General features: G+C 36.6%; 1 long non-coding RNA gene across 3 annotated transcripts in view; it reads left to right on the forward strand.

The window, feature by feature from the left end:
- LOC130454642 (uncharacterized) overlaps positions 1–13367 on the forward strand; it is a 64684-nt gene that overhangs the window by 17892 nt on the left and 33425 nt on the right. The window lies entirely within an intron of this gene.

Raw genomic sequence — 13367 nt, forward strand, 5'->3', positions numbered from 1 at the left:
GGCTGAAGAGAACTCAAAAACTGCCACTTCAGCTTTGACTCCTTTAGCTGAGAGCCAGATTTGAGGATTTCGGTGGCTGGAGATCCCCCCTAGATAGGAACAACTTCCTAGTGAACCCCTGAATTCTTGCTCAGCTCAACTATCATTGATAGGACTTTGAAAAAAAAAAGCTATCTATTGAGAAGATCCTCTCCAAGGATTTTCTGCACCTCTCTATTCCCAAACTTGTCCTAAATCCCAGCAATTTGACTAGAGTAGCACAGGAATAAAGAGAGTCAGCAGCTGACCAGAAAGGGGTTCAAGGCTGAGAGCCTGGACCCCTTTAGGTTTGAGGGGGGAGGTCAGCCTGCCAGCTTTTAGGGATTCCTGCTACCCACTTTCCTTACCCAAACTTTCATTTTTCCCTTCCCTGAGTGGTTCTCTATTAAAGTGTTACTATTAGATCAGGTCTGCCTATTTTCTGATACCAAAGAAGGGGACTGAAGATTTTGGGGGAATTATACTTCTCCCCAAAGAGGAGGATTAGCTCAAGACTAGGGTTGAGGAGTCAATCCAGATCTCAAAGGGAAAGTGGTTGTTGGGACATTGGGAGGATTCAGAGGCAAGAAGATCTATCCTGCCTCTTAACAACAGCTAAGATCAAGAAGGGAAGCAGTGAGTCATTTCTTTAAAGCCCTCTCCTCCAGTCCTTAACCTTCACCTCCCAACCCCATTCTCTGAGGAGACATATTCTGTCCCTCAGAGAGACAAGCTCAAGTTGCCTTCACCAAGGGGAAGAGAGGGGAAGATCAACCTCTTCTCCCCTCTCATTCTCCCAACCCTTTCTCTCCCTCTCTACAATTCACCAGTGTAGGGGGGAGTAACTTCCCTTACTGAACTATATTACAAAGTCCCAAGCCTAGAGTCTGCCTAGTCAGTGGTTTAAGTAAAGTGAACTCTTGAAAGAAACCATCTCATTGGTTTGAAAAGGTAATTCCAACTAAAATTTTGTTGGAGATTAAGACTATAGAATATTGAGTGAAGTTCTTCAGAGGTGCAGGTTATTTACTGATGAAACAATTTCATTTTACTTAAAACCAAACCAATAAGCTGTCCTAGACTTCATTTCTCTTTCATAAGTCATATATGTATATTAAACCTATAGTTAAAACCATTGGAATAAACTAAATAGATGGCAATATAGAATATATATCTCATAAATGACATTGTCCCCGAGTACATGTAAGTTTGGTGGGGGATTTTGGGAGAAGAAAGATAGCTGTCCATGTTATCTTTCATCAGCTCACTCAGATGAGAACCCAAGTTCATACTATACCCCCACACACAAAATTGGGACCATTCACCAAGATTTCACCTTTCTCCCCTTCTTGTCTCATATCATTAAGATATTTTCTCCAACTATCTCCTTTTCACTCTGGTCTCAGATTAAGAGGTCATTCTCCTTGCCAGAGCTAACCCATTTATATAGGTCCTTGACTTCATTCGATCTCAACTTCTCCAGCAAATTACCTCCACTGTCTTCCCTGCTTTCTCTCATTTTCAGTCTCTCCTTATTAACTGGCTTCTTCCATGTGGCCTACAAACAAACCTATGTCTCCCTCACCCTTAAATAAATCTTCATTCAATCTTGTGTTAACTCATTTCTAAAAAAAAGAAAAGAAAAGAAAAGAAAAGAACCTACTGGATCCATTGGAGGAAGAGATGGAAAACCACTCCAATATCCTTACCAAAAAAAGAACAACAACAACAAAAACCCATGGATGGCTATGGTCCATGGGATGTCAAAGAGTTGGACATAACTGAACAACAGCTCCTAATATCTTCACTGTTGAGATTACCTTCTCTTTACTCTGTATGTATCTCAGATGTACCTAGTGTTTTACATGTTCTCTCCTCCATTAGAATTTGAAACTATCAGGGTTTTTTTCAGGGTTTTTTCTTTATTTTTTACAAATTAAGACTTTGTAGATTTCATATATTTCTAAACCAAAAACACCTTTATCTTCACTATATGAGTTATAGAATGCAGCCTGACCAGAAAACCAAGAAACTAGAAAAGAAAGTGATAGTTATAGTTACAGCGATTACAGGATTACAGGATTGTTTTTTACCTTTCTTTTTATCCCCAGCACTACCAATGTACCTGGGCTATACTAAGTTCATATTAAATTCTTGTTGACTAACTGACTACATTTTTAAATACTTCCAGGTCCCATGCTAGACTTTAGAAATGAAAAAAAAAAATCCCTGCCTTCATGGAGCTTGCATTTTGTCAGTGGAGATAAGTAAATACATGCTAAATATGTACTAAATAAATATGATACTTTGGGATTAAGGTCAGTGAAGGATAATTCAAATAATTTATATGAATATATATTATGACCCCAAATTGAAATCTTTCTACTTAAATGTCAATTTCATAAAGTAAAAGATGCCTAATTGCATGTGAAGTATATTAAGCAATAGTTATAGGAAGACAATTGCATAGATATAGTCCTTACCCTTTAGGATCAACCTTCAAAGACAAATACACCAGCTGTCCATATGCAGAGAGTATATAAAAATATAATTTGATTAGAACAAGAGGAATTGTGATGATGGGAGAATGATCAGTTTGTGATACTGTAGCTAATGAAAGAATATTGTCTTCACTCAAATGGTTTCTCTTGTAGAGCCACAAAATACCAGAAATAGAAATCTGTCATATCTGAGCCATTTAAAGTCTAGAAAATGGGATTTGTTGTAAGTCTTATGTTCTGATATATAATTTTTGCTTTCACATCATCTGTGTGGGTTTTATATACATTTTAATCCTGAGATAAATGACCTCTTCTTTTCCTTTATCTTTCATCCTTTTACTATTCTCTGTATTCTACAATAGTACTTCCCCTTTCCCTACCCCTTGTTTTTGGTTTTTCTACCTCAGGTCAGAGGATCCAGGCCTCCCCTGAGTTCCTGTAGTATTTTCCTGCCCATCTACAAGCTCCTTTGGAAATAGACTTTGCTGTGGAACCAAATAAGAGTTAATGTTTCTGATGGAACCAATTTCTCATTCTCTTCTATTTCTCTGCTTTTAAGTTCATTTCTAGTCCATTTCATTCTTTCTTTTTTTCCATTCTTTTTATCTGTTTTCCCTTCAATTCTCTTGGCATTGTCTCTCCTCTGTCCACGTACAGCCCCCCACCAACTCAAACCCCCTATATTCTTTCAGTCACAGCAGGGCTGATGCATACAAATTGACCCCCTTCCTACTCAGCCATGTGATTGAATCTCTTATTCTGGCTCTTCAAGGCTTCTACTGGCTCGATGGGCATTATCAAGGGATCTTTGCAAAAATGATGTAGAGTTCTTTTACATTAGTGCAGATACTGTACTTGTCCACATGTGCCACCTGGTTTCAAATATCCTGTACTTTGTCCACATGTGCTCAATTGAAAGATGAAATGTGCTGACTATGTTAATGGTGATATAAAAAAGAAAAATGAAAGCATGACCTATAGTTAAAACTATTGGAATAAACTGAATAGATTCCAACATATAATATATATCTCATAAATGACACTGTCCCACAGGGTCCATGAATACAAGCTTGGTGGGGGGTATCAGAAGAAGGAAGTTTTTGACATTATAATGAGTCATATAAACATTTAAGGAAATTAGCCTATAATAGCTCTTTTACCAGTTAATTTATTTTTAAGATTTCTAATGGAATGACAATTTAAGCCCGTCAGGAGAGTTTTTAATATGTAAAGTACTTGTGGTGCTATTAGAGAAGCTATACAGAATAGATGAGCTTAGACTCATGATTTTGCTGAGAATGTAGAATAACTTAAGCTTGCTTTGTTTTCTGTTTTGTATTTTCTATAATTATTTTGTTGAATATCTCCTTACTTCTATTTTCTAGGTTGCTTAGATATTCTCAAAATTAAAGACCAGTATTTAGTTTATGTGCATACCCTTTGACAATAATTTCACTAAAAGGAACTCATTGTTTTCTATAAGACCTAGCAGATACTGTGAATGTGTGAATTACTGATGAGGCCGTGCATACGCCTTTCCTATGCACCTTTATTTTCATAACCATCATATTAAGTGTAAGGAAACCAACATTTAAGTCTTGCCTCATTCATGAAGAATTTGTCATAAATATATGAGAGCTTAAAATAGTTACTTTGCAGGGGATTATTTTGCCTTTTGGATTCCCTAAGATCTAAAATAAAAAGTCAACCTCAGTGGTTGATCTTTGCATTTCTATAGGAACAAGGCTTGATGACAATTTCTAATTGTTTTTTCACTGAAGTTAACACAATTACTGCCTATGTAGGAAGATAAGAGTATTTTTTCCCTCTCACATTAATGCATGCAGACTGCATGACAAAAACAATAAATACTATATATCTTTTCACTTAAAAGTACTTTTGCAGGGTTCTGAAAGGCAATAGAAAAATGAAATCATTCATAACATGGGAAGCTGATACCATGAAGTTTCAAAACCTAATTTAGAAGTAGGATCCAGGATGTACATAGAGCATAGACCTTCTGGGCAAGCATTCCCATTGGACCTACTCTTTCCTTTCTAGGAAGAAAGCTCTGGCTACAGCCAAAACAGCTGCCATTTGTAAGCTTTATTGCTTTAAGTGCCCAGTGACAGGTCAATGGGTAATGGCCTCCCAGATTGTGCCAGCACACCCACCCCCTGCTCTTTGCAGGCCTGTCTGTGGGGGAAAGAACATTTTACTTTTGTCCAAATGACTGCTACACTTAACTTTCATGGTAACAACCTACAGCTATTAATTTGATCATTTGATTCTTCAACAAGAAAAATAAATATTTGCTTAGATAATAAAATTTAAGGAAAATGGAATTTGTCATCTTCTACTTGGTCCAAGAGGGCAGAACTTAGTAGCAATGGGCTTAAGTTGCAAAGAAATAGATTTAGGCTTGATACGGAGAAAAATTTCCAAATAATTAGGGCTATCTAAAAGGGAAACAGGTTGTCTCAGGAGTTAGCAGAATCCCCTTTACTCAAGTCCTCAAGTGAAGTCTGAATGGGCACTTGCTGGGAGTATTGTGAATGGGATCCCTTTTCAAGTTCAGTTCTGAGTAAATGGCCTCTCTGGGATTCCTTCCAGTTTGAGAGTCTGTGATAATGCTATAATCATAGGCAAGAGTTAAAAAGAACACAAACCCAACACAGTGTGGATTGCAATCTAAGTTATCATTCTGGTTATTACATTCTCATTTATTTTATGCATTCTAATACTGAGCTATCAATGGATAGTGCTAATTAATTGTTCTTTCCATAGAAAAAAATTTTGATCTGAAAACACAAATGTAAATTTAGATATGACATTGAATTTTTTTATTTTGTACCTGATTTCCACTTCAGAATCACATAACACACATCTCTCTTATGACACTTGGTACATGCAGTCCTTTATTTAAGTTATTAATGTATTTGCCATCATTGTCTCTTCAAGGACTTGGTTCTATGACCCATGCTATCTCTGTCTTTTATCTTCCGTCTCTCACTCTCCTCCGGATCTCTTTTCAAACTCCCAACCTATACTCCCCTAATGCCTTTGTCCCTACTTATGCATATGTAGAGCTGATGACTGCCTCCTACTTCACTGAAAACACTGAGACCACCTGACAAGGTGTTCCTTAATTCTCAAAAAGTGTTTTTTTTTTTCTCAAAAGTTTTCTGCATCAACAACTACTCTTTAAAATTATTTTTTTTCATGGTTAACTTAGACATCAACAAACATTTCAATTTGCCAAGAAGAAAAGAAGATTGAATTTTAAAACTGGTGAAGTATTGTTATGTGTAATTTTTTTAAAGGGATATTGGCCATTCTATACACCGTCATAGTCATACAGGATTAGGTTTCCCATGACCTCACAAAGGTTTAACCAAACTCAGCCTATATCCTTGATCTGATCCTTTTTTTTTCCTCCAAGACCTTGCATTGGTCAACTCCCTCTCTCATGAATCTTTCATGTATTTTCTACAAATTCCCGTATATCTATCTACATACAAGCATGTCCAGATTTCCCCTTTCAAAAAATATCCTCCCACATAAACTCTTTAATTCTTGTAAACTAGAGGTGTATTCTTTCCTGGCCAGAAGGAAAGACTATATGTGTTGGCTCTTCTTCTGCACTTCACATTTCCTAATCTCTGGGCACAAGACCTTTCACAGTTTGTCTCCATTATAACTTTTCAGTATCGCCTAACATTTTTCTACATTCATTCTATTCTCCATTCATTCTTACCCAAATATGTTCTACTTTCCCTGCATCTGTACTTTCACTTATTATGCCTGTCTTCTAAAATTATTTCAACTAACAAAAATCCATATTCTCTCCCTCCCACCAACCCCACTGAAAAAATTAGAATAACCAAACCTTTATATCAAATATACATAGTTAAGCAAAAAAAATGCCTATGTAACCCATAACCAAAAAAATTTGTTTCAATCTTCACTCAGCTCAAGACTTGAAACATTACTAACTCTGAAGAATTAAACATGTGCCATGGAAATCAAACAACCAAATATTTTATGGAACTAGGAAAAATAACAATTCATCTGGAAAAACAAAAGGTCAAGAATATCAAGGGAACTAATAAAAAATGTGAAGGAAGGAGGCCTAGCTGTACCAGATTTCAAACTGTGCTATAAAACAACTATCATCAGAAAAATCTGGTATTGGCTAAGGAATAGAATGGTAGATCAGTGGAGCAGATTAGATATATAATATACAAGAGTAAATTATTTTAGCAACCTAGTGTTCGATAAACCCAAAGATCCCAGCTTTTGTAATAAGAACTTGCTCTTTAACAAAAACTGCTGGAAAAATTGGAAAACAGCATGGCAGAAGCAAGGTATAGAGCATTATCTCACACCTTATACTAAGATAAGGTCAAAATGGATGTATGATTTAAATATAACGAGTGATACTGTAACTAAATTAGGGGATCACAGAATAGTTTACCAGGCAGATCTTTGGAGAAGGGAAGAATTTATAACCAGACAAGGGATAGAGGATATTTTAAGATATAAAATGAATAATTTTGATTATATTAAAAAGCTTTTATACAAACAAAATTAATCTAACCAATATTAGTAGGGAAGCAATAAACTGGAGAATTTTATAATAAATGTCTCTAATGAAGGTCTAATTTCTCAAATTTATAAAGAACTAAGCAAAATGTATAAGAATACAAGCCATTCCTTAATTGACAAATGGTCAAAGGATATGAAAAGCAACTTTCAGATGAAGAAATCAAAGCCATTAATAATCATATGAAAAAAATGCTCTAAATCACTCTTGATCAGAGAAATGTAAATGAAAACAACACTGAAGTATGTAAATCTTGAAATCTCTCAGACTTGGGAATGTTAAAAATTTCCCCATCGGGGAATTCTTAATTGGAACAAATTCCCTACTTGAGAACTCGCCAGGATCAGAAATGGGAGGACCTCTACTCCTCCTGTACTTAAGACTGCTTTGGGGGAAAAAACTTGCTAAACAATGAAAGTACTTGGACCCATGCTTATAATAAGGCAAGGAGTTCTTTGAGCCAGGCCTGTTTTTAGAATTGATACAATGAGATGCTAGGTACCTAAAAGGGTCAGGCAAGTTTTGTCTTAATGAGATTAGTTGACTCAGCTGTGTTTTCATTGGTTCAGACTTACTGAGGAGATTTGTCGACTGAGCAGGAATTCAGATGGGCAGTCCTTTGGAAAACGTCTACAGTGATTGGTAGATGTAAGGACTTGGGGGAGGTAACATGGGAGAAAAACCCTTATATAAGAAAAAGCAGAATCTCTTGAAGATATCCTTTTGGAGAAAGCCTTTTGGAGGATCTCTGATGAGGACCGCTTGGGAAGAATCTCTTGAGAGAGGCCTTTTGGAACAGTCTCTGGCTGGAAGGCTCTCTGGTGAAGTCAGCTGAGATGGAGCTGGCCTGGTGTTACTAGAATCCTTGTTTAGTCAGACCTTGTGGTGAGTGTTAAAAAACTGACGTGATTTCTCTCTTAAGACTCAGGTCTAGGCCATATTGGCTTGAGGCCCTTCATACTTATTTCTTTCTTACTCTCTCTCTCTTTCTTTGATTACTCATTGTATATTGTTAACTAAAATCTCTATAAAACCCAATTGACTTGGGTATTTGAATAATTGGGAATATTTCCCTGGTGACCACCTTATATTTGATTTAAAAACCAAGACACTGTAGTGAAACATATTTCTGTGGTCAAATTTACTCACCCTCTCTTATATCTATCACAATTTATATCTTCCACCATTTTAACTCACTATAGTTTATGGGCTTCACCATTTTATATCTCACAAGTACCACCTTAGACCTATCAGATTGGCCATTATGACAGTAAAGGAAAGTGTTAAATGTTGGAGGGGATGTGGCAAAACTGGGACACATGCATTGTTGGTGGAGTTGTGAACTGATCCAACCATTCTGGAGGGCAATTTGGAACTATACTCAAAGGGCTATAAAACTGTGTATACCCTTTGATCTGGTAAATGCCTCTACTGTGTCTGTATCTCAAAGATTTAATAGAAAATGAGAAAGGACCTACTTGGACAAAAATATTTATAGCTGCTCTTTTTGGGGTGGCAAAGAATGGAAATTGAGGGGATATCTATCAATTAGGAAATGGCTGAACAAATTATACATATTGGTAATGGAATACTGTTATGCTATAAGAAATTGTAACTAACATGATTTCAGAAAAAGCTGTAAAGATCTGCAGAGCGAAATCAGCAGAACTGGGAGAATATTCTACACAATTAGAACAATACTGGATGATGATTATCTGTGAAAACTTGGCTACTCTCAGCAAAGCAATGATCTGGGACAGTCCTGAAAGACTTAGGTTGGAGAATACTCTCCACTTCCAGAGAAAGAACTGTTGGAGTCATCTTTCATATCAGTGTATCTTTGTTTTTATTTGGGGGTTTTGGTTTTATATGAGTTTGCTCTTACAACAATGACCAATATGGAAATGTGTTTTGTATGACAATAAAAAGAAAGATGACCATCACATAGCTGTCAGTAGAGATGTGCATGATGGATGTGAACAGACTGGTTCATATTACCACTGAGAAATTCTGAAGAAGTACAGAAGTAAAGGATATCATTCAATATTGTATTATTAAACAGAGATAATGGATGTATCAGGTGGTAAGAGTGAGAGAGGAAAAGTAGATAGCTACAGTGCTTCACTGGCATCTATATTATGTTAAGAGAAGAGGAAGGAGGGGGCAGCTGGGTAGCTCAGTGGATTAAGAGCCAGGCCTAGAGACGGGAGGTCCTAGGTTCAAATCTGGCCTCAGCCACTTCCTAGCTGTGTGACCCTGGGCAAGTCACTTGACCCCCATTGCCTAGCCCTCACCACTCTTCTGCCTTGGAGCCAATATACAGTATTGACTCCAAGACAGAAGGTAAGGGTTTTTATAAAAAAAAAAAAGAGAGAGAGAGAAGAGGAAGGACTCTAGTATATTGAGTGACCTTTCATAAACTTGGGTAAGGGTGAAGTGGCATGGATGGGCATCATTGGTAGGAATTCCTGAATCATTGAGATTACAGATCCATTTGAGTATATATAAACCACTGAAAGTATGCTACTCTCTGGGAATATAAGACAAAAGTAAAACAATTCCTCTCCTCAAGAAGTTTACACTCTATTGAAGGGACAAAGCATGTATACACAATAAAATACATGAGAAAACATGAAATATATGTGAACTATATGGTGAGAGTAGTAACAACTGGGAAAATTAGAAAATGCTCCATACAGGAGATAGCACCTAAACTGAGCCATGAAGGAAGCTAGGATTTCAGTGAGGCAGAAGTGAGGAGTAGGAGTGTGCTCTGGGCATGAATATGAAAAATATTTTGAGTGTGGGAACCATATTTCTGCATTCATCCATCCATTAGAGCAGATCTTGAAGTATCAAACTCATAATTCCCTAAAAAACTACAGGAGTATCTATTACACAAAAAGACATATGCTAGTATCCATTCAAGTCATACTGTATCTGGCATCTTATTTTTCTTTGTTATCTTCCTATATCCAGATAAGTTTGTATGTATCCAGGAGGTCCAATTTGGTAAATATTGTCATCACCACCAGATGGTGTAGGTCAGGTATTGAGACCAGGGAGTACAATTCCTAGATGATAATGACATAATGGGTCCTACTGTCAAGTTGGAGTGAGTTTCATTTTTCACTCTTCTTGACAAACAGTATTAAAATTCCATTAATAGAGTTGGAAGACTTTATGACTTCCTAGTTCTTTTTAAACTGAATTCCTGCAGAGTTGCTCTCAGACTTAGTCAACAAAAAGATATGCTCTGTGGAAATTGGTATTCTAAAGACAAGTTAATCACATGGCCATATGGTTTGTGTGGGTATGGTTTTTTATTTTCTCACAGGCAAGCAAATATCTTCTTTGCCATGACAGATATAAAAGAAAGTATTCCAAAAGTCTTGGTACTGGGGAAGGACTTGTGCTTTGTGGTATTGCTAGATGCCATAACTGAATGGGAGATATGTTTACTTTATGAAGTGCTTTAAATGAATGGATTCTCTTTGAGTCCTATGAAGTTATTAGATTATGCAATATTAGCCAATGGATCCCCATATCCACTGTTAAAGAGGAAACATATGATTTATTTTGAGCATTTAGGGATAATTTCCCATTGTAGCCCTCAGGGCATTGATATGTTTCCTTTCTGCCTTTATATCTCCAGCCCCTGGCACCATTCTGGGAAACAAGATGAGCAATTAATAAATATGTGTTATTCTCAGCAGCATCACACTTTCCTTAGATTTCTGGAATACCAAATTCTAATCTCATTTGTTTTTTCATATGTAAGGAGTAATAATTATTCAAATGGACTTTACTTGATAGCTAACGATCTTTATCTCAACAGATTGCATTATTACTTTACATTGTAATTTTGAAATTTAAAAACTATGTTCTTTGGGCATTAAAGACTAGAGTTTTTATCAGTTATTGATGTATGGGTTCTTTTGATCAGTATTATGGCATTTTTAATACTTCTGTAAATTTTCCTGAATTATTTCCCATATTGTGATATTCAGGCTTTTTTCTTCACATGAGTTTGCAGAAAACATATGAAATTCTAATTAGTCCTACAATCCTAACCTTTCAGTCAGTCATTTTTTTAAAAATGTAGAAATCACATGTTTGTATAACCTTTAAAGTTTTATTTATGTTGTATTGGAGGGTTTTGGTTTTTTTTTTTTTTTTGGTGATAATTTCTCCTTCATATTTGTATTTTTTAGTTCAATGGCTGCCATGATCTTTTTAGAGCTCTATTGTCTTGGAGAGACTCTCCATCATATTGTTTATTCTCTTGTTTGACTTATTACATCCTTCTTTGAAAGATCTGATTTCTTTCCTATTTTAGTCCTTATTTCCATCTTTATTTCATCTTTTAATTTTTCTTTTTCCCTTTTTAACCATTTAGGAATTTCTTACTGCTTATTTTTTTATTTCAGTGTGGGGGAGCTAATAAAGGATTTTCTGACTGCTTTCTGCTAATAATATTTCTTTATTGTGTTGTGACTATTCTTTGTCTCCCTTTTACCCCATTCTTTATGAATCTCCCTTCTGGTTGCTCTGTTTAGGATCTCAATACCCCTACATCATTCTTTGTCTTCTTGTATTCTGTCCCTTTTCTTATCTGACTTGGTACAACTATAGTGTTGTATCAAACCTTGAGTCAGGCTTGTGTATCCTCGGCCTTCTCTTCAGCCACTTCAGAGCTTTCTTGTCCCCATACTTTCTCTATCTACCTTCTTACTTTCTGCCCTGGTCTTATCTGCCATCTGATAAGATAATGATGAATCAAGCTTTGATGCTGGTTTCTGCACTCTCTTGTCCCAACTACAACTAAGAACTCTACTTATAAGCATGTTTTATCTTCTTTTTCTCTTCCTTTGCCTTATATGACTTCTGATTAAAAAAAAAAATCAGGCTTTCTATCAAGTGTCTACCCTCTCACTGACCAATCTCCTAAACATATCTTTGTGTTGCCATATCCAGAATGATTTCAGCACTCCCCTCAAGCTGAACAGTGGGTATAGGCATCTGGCTGGCTGGCTGTCCTGTGGAAACAAAGGTTATATCTGAAGCCAGGTTTTAACATCTTCTCTTCTTTCACAGGTATTCTTATGTTTCCTCCTTCCACAGTTTTTTAAACTTTCTAATGAGATTAGGTTAATATACTGCTTCATGTTTTATTGGTTCAACTGGCTCAGTGCCAGGAGGGGAATTATAGAGTCCACCTCTGCTAGAGCTCCACAAGGAGGGAATATAAATTCAGATTATGGATTCTTTACCTCTTTTTCAGTTCAGAAAGCTTTTTATTATGTGGAGGATTATGCACAATTTATTTACTTGAAGTTGTGGCATATAGAAATGATCCATCTTATCTTTCATCATGGCTTCCCTGGTAGGGGTTGTGAGGCCGGTAGGTGGACCAGGATAATATTGGAGTAACTACCACAGCTTTGGCTATAGCCAGAGGTAGAATTCAATGAAGGAACATTATTATATCAACATGAATAAATTGACAGCCACCTTCATTTGAGATAATTCATCATAAGTGAGTACGGCTGACTTTGCAAAAAACTGATTAATCCAGTTCAAAAAACATCAAAAGGGGCAGCTGGGTAGCTCAGTGGATTGAGAGCCAGGCCTAGAGATGGGAGGTCCTGGGTTCAAATCTGGCCTCTGACACTTTCTACCTGTGTGATGCTGGGCAAGTCACTTGACCCTCATTTCCTAGCCCTTACCACTCTTCTGCCTTGGAGCCAATACACTGTATTGACTCCAAGATGAAAGGTAAGGGTTAAAAAAAACCCAACATATCAAGCCACAATAAATTCCATATTTCCCTGGATATATGTCCAGAAATAATTTATGTTGAATCAGAAACCTTGAAAGGCTCCCCTTCTGCCTAGTGAAAAAATCCAAAGGACTTATTTTCCTGCTGTTTAACAGGATAAGCCACTATACATTCTGGCAAGGCCAACTGTTTACTTCCTGCAAATCCCCCAAAACACTGGGCATTGCCACTCCATAGAGGTCTTTTCTAACTATTGTGGCAATTCAGCAATCAGGACTGTTAGCTCATTTTCCCAACTGGAAAGTCTTTGGAGCAATAAGCAGCCTCATTATTATTTGGTCTGAGAGCAAAGGCCTACATTAAATAACGTTTTCCAGTTTTCATTTGTATCAGTTATGGCAAGGTTCTTAACCTGAGATCCACATACTTGCCTTGTCTCAAGAGATCTATGGATGGATTT

Source organism: Monodelphis domestica, chromosome 5 (genome assembly GCF_027887165.1).
Source record: "Monodelphis domestica isolate mMonDom1 chromosome 5, mMonDom1.pri, whole genome shotgun sequence".
Taxonomy (NCBI): domain Eukaryota; kingdom Metazoa; phylum Chordata; class Mammalia; order Didelphimorphia; family Didelphidae; genus Monodelphis; species Monodelphis domestica.